At 37.1% G+C, this 10,861-nt stretch overlaps 1 long non-coding RNA gene across 1 annotated transcript; it reads right to left on the minus strand.

Moving 5' to 3' along the window:
• Positions 1-854: 854 nt before the first annotated feature.
• Positions 855-6,830, minus strand: LOC115347355. Its single transcript, XR_003925461.1, has 2 exons — positions 3,351-6,830; positions 855-2,411 (listed from the first exon to the last, which is right to left on the minus strand). It is a non-coding gene; the product is annotated as an uncharacterized LOC115347355 (long non-coding RNA).
• Between the last annotated feature and the right edge of the window lie 4,031 nt (positions 6,831-10,861).

Genomic DNA, 10,861 nt, shown 5'->3' on the forward strand with positions numbered 1-10,861 from the left:
GGCATCTAAACCAACATCATATCTCTAAGCAGTGGGTATATTTTATACAGTAATGTAAATCCAAAGAGCTACTAAATGAAACTAAACTAATGTACTTCCAGGGGTATTTAACTTCAAAATCCTAACTGACCCAGTTTGCCTGATCTCCTTGTACAAAGCCATTTGGAAAAACAAAAGGACACCAAGCCAATCCACAGTCTTTTCTTAAAAGTGGAAGTTTAACACTTAAGCAGAAAAATAGCCCTTTTCAGTCCAACTTATTTAGCAGCTCTCACTAAATGAAGATCTAGAAAATCAGATAGAAAAGCACTACATATGGGTGCATCTTCCTCATTCTTGTTATAAAAACAAATGTTATAATAGACTAGGAAGCAAAATTGCCTTCACTATATTTAGATATACTTGTAATTGCAACGCAATTTCCTACATTTTGAGAGATTTTAAGACAGTACAGGAAAAAGATTTTATAAAAAATAAAAACTGAATTTAATTAGTGTCTAGTGAGATGCCAACAAACATGGATCAGTCATTCCAGTAGGAGGACCCCTACTCCAGAAGTCTGCAAGAGGTTTCCTTTGCTTTGTGTGCATCAATAACTACATTTCTTTATTCATCTACCAGAAACGGCCAGACTCTGTCAGCCCCTTTCCTCCACAGAATCATGAACATTATATCAATCAGGTATATTTTATCACATGATTTTGCCATGGGGCTTTCTATCTGGCAATTAAATCTGTATTTTGGATGGAATTTGTCTTCCAGGTTAAATCACTCCATTTTATCTTTCCTCTTTCTTTCCATTTCTTCCTATCTTTTTTTTTCATTTTTCCTAGTGTAGGATACAGATTGCCATAAACACTTAAATAAAAATTTTTATTATTGTACGTATGTTGTACTGCACAAAAGAGAATGGGCAAACCAATTAAAGTCCAAATATGGCACTTAAAGATAATAATACAGACTGAATATGTTTTGTCCAATGAGCAGATCCTACACGCATGCTTAGTATATCAGTAAAGTAAATAATCATTTAGCAAGTAATGAATGAATGGTGAAAGATGGTAACCAACAGGAGGATGCATGATATAATGCGCGAGAAGATCCTTTCTGCATTTTCTCTGGTTCCTGCCTTACCTGTTCTCCCATTCTGCATCTCCCCCCTTACTATCTGCCCCTCTTCTTTAAGTTTCAGGGACCTCCCACTTCTCTATGGAAGTGTCAGGAGACCTTCTATAGGAGCGACACATGAAAATGCTATTTTTCTTGCTTCTTCACTTCAAGAATTAGAGGAAGTGTTTGTAAGAAGGGCAAATCCTTCCTTTGTCTCCCCATCTCCTTTTGGACCTGCATAGCAGGAGGAACAAAGAAAGGACAGACAATTGTCCCAGAAGAAGAAATTAATAAATTTCTCTGTTCTTAGCACAGACTGCTGCTTTACAACATACACGCAGAAAGTCTGAGAAGCCAAAAACCTTCACAGAAGGTTTTTAATGCTCTTACTTTTGGATTACTTTGTCTGGCATTTCACCAGTGAGGCATGCAAAATTTCATGGAGGGGGTGAGGAGATTTCTACTTTCTTTATTCCTTGAAGCATTTTGATCACCCCTGAGTTCATTGGCTTCAACAGTCTGAAGATTCACCGGTATGTGACAGGAGTCTTGTAAGACTTCATGAAGTGTTGCTGTTCACACCATCAAACCTCCGCATGAAATGTTGCAATGTGCATTTTGTGCACTCTGCTCTTGTGCAGCTGCAGGAGGACATCACGTTCAGACAAACTAAGGCAATGTTTGCATGCCAGAGCTCTGCTTAAATGAGATTCAGATACCCCCAATAACTACAAATCACATCCAAAGGATAGGTTGATCCACATTGATTTTTGGTATGGGGATTTATATTCACCATGGTTTTGAAAAATGCACAGCACTAAGATAATATGTCTAAAGTGCTTATGGTCTTTTCCTTCATGTTCCATCATAAGGTCATGGCAAACAACAGCAACAGTTCAGGCATCTATCTTTCAGACAATTTAAAACCTTCACCATAACTATCACTCTTAGCCTCTCCAATCACTTACAATTTCATTTTCATTCAAAATCAGAGTTGAAGTCCAGATATTTTTCAAATTCATGCATCTACCATTAATGGATAGAATTCTTTCTTGCAGTCTGCTTCCCAGTGTGTTTTTCCTTCCTTACAGCTACTAAGAAAATAATTTTCTCAAATACTGTATTAACTGCAGTTTTGCCTGGTCTTCCCATTCTTGCAGACAGCCCCAGCGTGTTCTGGCGTGTGTTCCCGCAGCTGCCTCCACTGCCCATCGTGGGGACTCTTCGAGGGCTTGTCTGAACGCTATTCTGAAGAACGTGTGGGGAAGCACCTGCAGACTCGAGCAGCTCTGACGAACAGCCTGGAAGTGAAAAGAAACAGTTAAAGGGAGGAGAACATTATTTGCCCTTCTTCCTAGTTTTCTACCATTAGACTACGTTACAAGAGGGTTCAGGACTCAGGAATAGATGCTGACTTATGAGAATGCAAGGCACAGACTGTATATGCATTTGCAAGTGTGTTGTGTAGGATCAGAGGATAAAAGCAAGTTTAATCTTTGTTATTAATTAATCAGCTGCAAATCTGCTTCTTATAAGTGCGTAAGGGTTCTATTATCTTCTTTCTTGTCATCAGCTTCCTATTGATATTAATGAGAATTATGTGAGCTTAGTTATGGTGATATTAATTTAGTTATAGAAAAACATTTTTCTGTTCTAAGTAATCTAACTGTAATTTTCTAGGACACATGTACCCTTTTTTCATCAATAGATGTGCCTGTGGTTTGCACTGACACTTGCTAAATACAATATGGTATTTATTTCAACATACAATATGGACAATCCTTATTTCCTTATTATTCTTATCACTTGTAACAGCTTGATTCTGAATATGTGATACACCTGTACCTCATTGGAATGATCTCATATTGAAAATTTCCTCCCATAGAAAACAGAACTACAGATGCAAAGTGGGTTTTTTCCGTGACTCATCTACTTCTACTGAGTTTTAAAACTCTGTATCAAATTGTTATTACCTGGATTCATAATTCCTTAACCACACCTTATACTTGTGTTTCCTTAAAATTCTCCTAATTTAGGAGCTTGATTTCAGCTGTAGATGGATGGGGGGACAACTCTGTTAATTGTTCAACAGGCTCAGATAAATTTCTACCAGTTGTTACTAGGATAGTAATGGTATAGACAAAAAGAAGTCAGGATTCCACCAAACCCTAACCTTCCAAGTATTTCTTGCTTATTTAACATGGGAAATAACATCCCCATGAAATACGTTTTGTACTCACAGCCAGATGATATCTTCCTGGTGCAATTGGTCCACAGAGGTGAGTATAGCTCTTACATTCCTTCCTTTATGTGGGCACATATATGACAGTCTTCCATCTTGTTCTTAATCAGAGGAAAATTCAGACCAAAAAAAGCAAGACTAAAAATCTACTTTAATCTACTGCAGAGATTAAATGGTAAAGATATAGTTAATGGTACTTTGTTAGTTTTGAGGAAGGTTGTTACAGCAGCCAAAAGACACACGCCTATATATCATAGAGCAGTGCAACATCTAGCAAAAAGCGCTTGATGCTGCCAGCTTCCTGGTAAAAATCCCTCTTAAATCACAATAAAAGACTCAATCCCTAGCATAATACTTTCTGAAAAGAAAAATATGGCCTGCCAGTATCCTGCCTTAGCTGGGAGGTAGGGAAGATTTCATTCACTGTTTATCAGTGTTTATGTCCATGCCCTTTCTGTACAGATGGAAATGTAGTGAAGCAGAAGCTATTTGGGGAATATAAGCAGGCTGGCAAAGACTTACAGCAAGATATGAAAATAAAAGGCTCAGTCCTATGTGTTAGAAATGGCAATGCAAACTAGCTCCAAATCTGGGATGAATCCTTCACTTTTTCAAGTGCTGTTAGTTTTATTTTTGCACGGTTTCTAATCTTGAATTTCTATTAATAAGAGTTCTTAATCAAATGGTTGTTTTATACTTCAGTTACATAGAGATGGATAGCTGACCAAGGAGGAAGAAAAATAAGATGTCAAATTACTGTGTCTGAAGGTTTGTTGAACTTTCCTAAGAGTGTTTAATGTGCCAGTGTCAGCAGTGGCTTCTATCATGTATTTATCTGGCTCCTGTACTAATAAACGAGCTTTATGTCTCCCAAGGGATTGACACAGTATGACCTTGGATGAGAGAGGATATTTTGTTTTCTTAAATAAGGCATATCTCTGCAGTCTTTCTGAAGTGTGTGTTACAAGAACTGAAATCATTACATACACGTACGCAAACATACATAAGTACCTTTTCTTGAAGGCTAGACAAATCATGGATCCACAAAACAAAGGCAGGAACAAACCCCTCAGACCCCTCTACACAAGTCTACAGTCTTGCAGTCGGTGCTTGGCACATGCAGCTAAGCTTGACGACAGGCAAGCAAGGAAGGAAAGGAAATATATGGACGTGGTACGGTCCCCAGGGTATTAACTTCTCTGGGCTCCGCCTTGATCTTTGACTCTGCCCTTCCTCCGCCTTACATGTACTGCCAGAAGGCTTACCCATGTGCACTGCACTATAGTGCTGATCCAGGACTTACACCGCTCTTTTCCAGAAGAAAGCCTACTGAAGAGTGGCTGCGTCTGCCCCTGGCACAGAAACTCTTCTCATCTGCTTAGCAAAAGTAAAGGGTTGAGCCGAAGTAGTTAAAGTAGGCATCTCATTTAATTTAAAACAAGGTGAAATGCAAACTAAGCACCGAGAGTGAAATGTATGTTTTAGGACAGAGGATCTCCAGGGTCCCTTAAGCCCTTCACAATTAAAACATCATGACAGATTTTAGTGTTTTGGAATCTGTCCCTTTCCCTTACTTCTTCCACAAAAACCTTGAAGTTCAATATAAGGAAAAGTTTTTAGGTCGTCTAGTCTGTCCCATGCCAGGCTTGGATTATGTTCACTGGTATTATGCCAGTTTTCTAGCCACCTCCAGAGCAGCAGCTTATTTTTCCTCTTTGTCAAGGATAGTGTTTTACTGGCAACAGTAGTACGAAAAAAAAATACTGCAGTATTTTCTATGGAGGCCAGCCAAAAAAAAAAAAAAAAAAAAGATTGGAGTAAGGGAAAGAGACTGAGAAGAGAGACAAAGGAGGAAATAATGAAATAGAAAAGAAGGAAAGAAATATGGCAACAGCACAGGAGAATAAATAAGACATTAAGAAGCAAACAGAAAATTAGCAGGGAAAATAGCAAAAATCTAAAAAATAAAAAATTCTTAAAATGGAAATTATTGGTGAAAAAAATGGGGAAATATTTTTTTTTAATCCTAAAATAGTGTTATGTTGGCACACAATTGCCGGAAAGAGAAGAAGATAAGAAAAGCTTGTCATAATTTTTTTTTTTTTCCATTCCTTGTTATTTTCCTGCTCCATACCAATTAAATTCTTTGCCACACTTTTTTTTCCTGAGTAACTTCTTTTTTCCTTTTTGGCCAAGTATCTTAAGCAGTATTTTTCTAGATTATTGGGGCATACCCTCACTACTACTTTCTTGCTGTGGTACATCAACCTTCATTATGCATCAGTGCAGTGATTTATTCAGAACACAATGACCACAGTATTTGGCTATCTAGTATGACCGTCAGTTTTAATATATCTCTTTTAAGTGATTTGTTTTCCTGTTCAAACAGATGGAAAATAATAACAGGGACTCAAAGAGTGCACAAGGACAAAGGCAATAAAAATCTGTATTTCAAATGAAATGAGAAATACTAGTAACTTGCTTACCTTTGGATAACTGAAAAGATAACAAAGTTTTCATTATTAATCTGGGAATATAAGTACAGGACAGTCAAGGATGAGCAATAATTCTGAATCAAACCTCTTCTGTAAAAGTATTAATTATCACAGGAGAGTATAGCTATAATCCAAGTTTGTCAATATATACAAAGACATTATTAGAAACAGTAAAAATGTCGACCTTTGCCAAGATATTCAAGATTAATTTTCCAAGCCTTATTTCTCTTAACAATGCTTAAGTTCTCTCTGCTTTGCTGAAGTGTATTTTTTGTAATCCCCCACACAAGGTTGACATTGTGGCCATGAAAATTTTGGTCATTCATAAACAACTTTCTTTTTCTCTCAGAAAGTTTTACAAAAAACTGAGTTATAAACATTCAGTTCAGAAGCGTATGTGTACATCCGTACTGCTCTGTCACCACCAAACTACAAAAATACTTCACGGTATATGTAGAAACTAAGAATTTGTATCATAAGGGCTAAAACAGAGAGTCCAAAGAATCACCAATGTCCCAGAGCCATGTAGTGACTGGGAATTTGTCAGGTGAAAATTCCCAGGACATCAATTCTAGTTGCTCGTTATTACAGGCAAACATATCAAACCAAGTCTTTTAGATTCCTCTCATAGATAAATCCTCCATTTCTTTTTCATGGCAACAATACAGTCACATCTTATCTTTATCTGGAGGCATGCAATGAGTTATTTAATAGAAAAGCAAGTATTTCTACTACTCTGTCATTTCCAACAGAAGAGCCCACTGTTTGAAGAAGAAATTCTTGCTTTAAGCCCCTAAGTTCATGCACTCACTTTTAATATTGTTAAACTTCAGCTTTGCTTTAGCCTGAGGCCTGGTTTTGACTATGATACTCCAGTCCTTCTCTAAACTGAAAATATTTCATATCTCACGTCCCCACATTTTGCAGCAAAAATTGTGGAAGCACTATCAAAGTTGCAATACAATCAGCATGACTTTTCTACTAGAGATGAGATCTACATATAGGGAATTGTTTTGCTGCTTGCCTGATTAAGACTGCGGGTTTTTTCTTCTCTTCAAAACCAGTGGCAACTGAATCCAACAACAGAAAACTCAGTCTCACACATCAGTGTTAGTAGTTCTTTTCATGACATCTTTCAAAACTTTTCCCTGTATTTTTTATCACAATTGGTAAAAATTCCTGACGGGTCTGCCAAATAACTTTCTCATGATATATAGCCAGCCAAAAGAGCTCATGTTTCATACATAACCTTTCTAGCAGAGAGAACCAAATCTGCCATGGTACTGAGGATGACACTGTCTTGGGTATTGGTAGGGAAGGGCCATGAATGAACAGGAATTCTTAGAGAAGCCTTCCAAGAAATACACTGGCCTGCAAGTAAAAAAATACAGCAGCTCCTTGAAATACATATACAAATAAAATAAAATTAAAATAACATCATAAACTCTCAAAACTTATTAGCCTGCTTTGAATATGTGGAAAGTAAATCCTGATAAATCCCGCATATGCCTGCAACCAGATGCAGAGACTATAACAGAGCATAACATTGTTTTTTATTTTTTTTTTCCTGTGTGATTTTGCTTCTAGTATCGTCTTTCTTCTAACATTTCTCTGGGTTAGCACCTCTGAGGTAGTTTCATTAGTGGTAACAACAGTGAGAGTGCTGTTTCAAGCAGGAAATAGTAACCATTTAAATAACACACTGCTTACAGCTGCTTAGCACAAACCGAGGTAAGATAATATAGTGGTTAAACTCCCCATAGCCATTACAACTTGCCTACGTTTATGCTCCATTCTAAATGCTGAATAGAGTCCTCAGGACAAAGCTGAAATTTTGAGGCTGTTGCTTAGATACTACTTTCACAGGCTTCATATGAAACATCTACGTATACAGGCAAATAAATAGATAAGAGTTAATAGGCTGAACCCACAATGGACAATCACAAATCACTTCTTTTGCACTGTATTTGAGGATGGAAGATACAAATGTGGAATACATAGAACAGTCACGCAATGCAAAATGACAATACCTATGCTCTGCTGGGATGCCTCCTCCATGCATAGGTATTTGGGGCCAATCTATCCTAAGGAAAACAAGTTACGTGAATTTGCATTGATTTGGGTCACCTGGTTTATCTATGTGTATTCTTGCTGCATGGGATACATACCTGAATATCGTGTTTATTTGCTTATACAGGAGCCTCTTATAATTTGTGACCTTGCAATAACAGACCAAAACAAAGATCATATCCTAAAGTTAGAAAATCACCTTGGTCACATACAATATGGGCTTTATTTCCTAACCCAGAGGAGTTAAATTTGCAATGGTTCACATATTCTGTTCAGAATGGCCAAATTATATCTAGTGAAAACTGCTTTACTAAAAATAGATGCTGTTCTGCATAAGTATTAGATTGGTTCCTGCTATGCCATTTCCTCAGTAGAAAAAAAAAAAAAAAAAAGGCAATTTTTGTATGTGCTCTGCTTTGCTAATATCCAAAAATTAATTTCTTAATTTTTTTAGCACCAATAATTCATGAATTCATGACTTGGAGCAACATGCTGAACAAACCAGGGGTTATGTAAAAGCTGACAGTTGCAACATCACAATACCAGAGCATTACCTATTATGTAGTTATGGTGACACATACTATTCTTGTGATACACATCACAGATTATATAGGATTTTTGAGTAATTCTATTTTGCTCTACAGAGCAAAATGAAATGACTACACAAATTAATGCTTTTTGCCGTTTGTTATATTTTTCGTTAATCCCCTGCAAGATAAAGTGTGTGCCTTCATAGGCTTTGCATTAAAAAACAATTGTGAAAGCAACAGAAGCAGAGCAGAATTCAGTACCCAGATTATACCAGAGGAAAGAATAGATAGCAAAACAATTCTGAGTTAAAAAAACAGCTATGTTTTGTAAACAAATGTTCTCTCTTTGAACTAGCTTTTAATTGTTGATTTGGTCCTGTCTTAAGCATTACTTTTTATATCAGCTTGTCATTTATTTCATACAACTACTGCAAAGATTAAAAAAATCAGTCAAGATATTTAAAATGGCAAATCAGTCCAATTATCCACATTAAATGTACTTTCCATCAATTTCCACTACAAAAGACTATACACTAGCTGCTATGTACCACTTCTGTGGCAACTTCAAGATGAATAATTATATATATATGCCATTTTTTACATTTCTGAACCTGACTTTCTTACCTGGTGGTGAAAGGGGACAGAGTAACTACTGACAGAAGTAACTGTCTTTAAGATACTTCTATAAAGAGCTATTGTAACAATAATGATACTCCTTACATTATATACTGTTTGCAAAATTATCCTACAGTAGATCATCATTTTCCAAACATGGGGCTTGGTGAGAGAGACTGAGTTTTAATGACTGATTTCAATGTTTGCTTTTATGAAATGAGCCATGTTCAAATATTATCAGTATAAATATGCTTATAAAAAAAGAACTTCAACTTCTCACCAAGAATCACGTCTCAGCAGAGGTGATCAGTATTGTTTGGTTTTGTTTTTCTCTAAAATAATATTATTAAATATTATATTTTTATTAAATACCATGCTTCATTTTTTCTCAACTTTCCCCTAAAATAATGTAGTGTTGATAAGTTTTTTGTCTACAGAAATAGGTGATTATTTAACATGTATTTTCCACTAAAAATCAAGCAAATAAATTGTTTAAATCAAGAAAACAAAGAGACCCAAGACATTTAATCAAATCTTTTGACAATTTATAATCAACCCAATCAAAGTCATGTTATAAATGTTCTACTACGAACCAGATAACACTCCTGAGTTCCTCCCCCCTGCACGGGGCAACATCTTCTTTCTCCTTGAGGGAATGCTACATTGTCCCAGCTGACAAAGGGATGGGGGATGCTTATACAGAAAACCCATTCAGCAATCCACAGCTATTTGATGTTTATAGGCTTTTCAGAATAGGGAGGAGGCATTCGTATACTTAAATTCCTCGCTGGAAGGGAGCACAGAAATGGGAGGGAAACATTATTCAGCCTTCAGGTCAGATGACCCTCACGTGCCATTGAGATCCCTGAGGGCTGGGGTCAGGTACCCAGCAGGACATTTGGCAGGTCCCTCCTGGCCAGTCCCTGCAGAAATCAAGGTGTGCAGATGCAGGGGATGTATGCTCAGGTCTCATTCTGGCATGGAGTCAGAAAGTCTGGAGGTCATGTCTCACAGCACAAGGGCTGGGCAGGGTTCCCGTAGCCCACAATGCAGATATGGCCTGAGATGCCCTCTTGATCCTTCCTTCTCTTGAACTTACTCCTCTTTGCTAACCAAGGGATGGATCTTGTTATACTATAAAAGTATATATCCCTTGATAAAAAGTGATAAGAAGTAAAAGCATCCCCATGAAAATTAATCTGATATTTAGAGTACCACAGTGAGATGGAGCAAGCTTATTATCCTGTCCCCTCCCATTGCAGGAAGAACCAGCATGGAGAAGAGGTCTTTGCAGAGGAGTGCATCATGATTCGCGTCCCTCAGTATGCTGTTTTAGTGATGGGTAGTGCTGCAGTTGCATAGAGCTTTTGAGTGCCTGAAAGAATTAAATCATATATAACTGTGGTTCTATTTACTTTTAATTAAAGTAGTTTGATGTCTCAGGGTTAGATTGTTCCTTTCCGTTTTTACTGTAAGTGATGCAATATATAATATTGGAATGATCATAAATGCAGGTACATTCAATTCACTTATGATCGGTAAAACTCTACTTTTATGCATACACCATTTACTGAACTGTATTTATAAAGTTAATTAATGTTAAAATACACTGCATGACAATTTCAGATAAGCTCTTAGAACAGTACATGTTACATCCATTCTCCCTCTAGTCACTTAGTGGAATCCCTTCCCCTCCCTTCCCTTCCCTTCCCTTCCCTTCCCTTCCCTTCCCTTCCCTTCCTTTCCCTTCCCTTCTCCATTAAACATTATGATTCAGCAACTAAAGTAATGTCCAGACA

Source organism: Aquila chrysaetos, chromosome 1 (genome assembly GCF_900496995.4).
Source record: "Aquila chrysaetos chrysaetos chromosome 1, bAquChr1.4, whole genome shotgun sequence".
NCBI classification, from domain to species: domain Eukaryota; kingdom Metazoa; phylum Chordata; class Aves; order Accipitriformes; family Accipitridae; genus Aquila; species Aquila chrysaetos.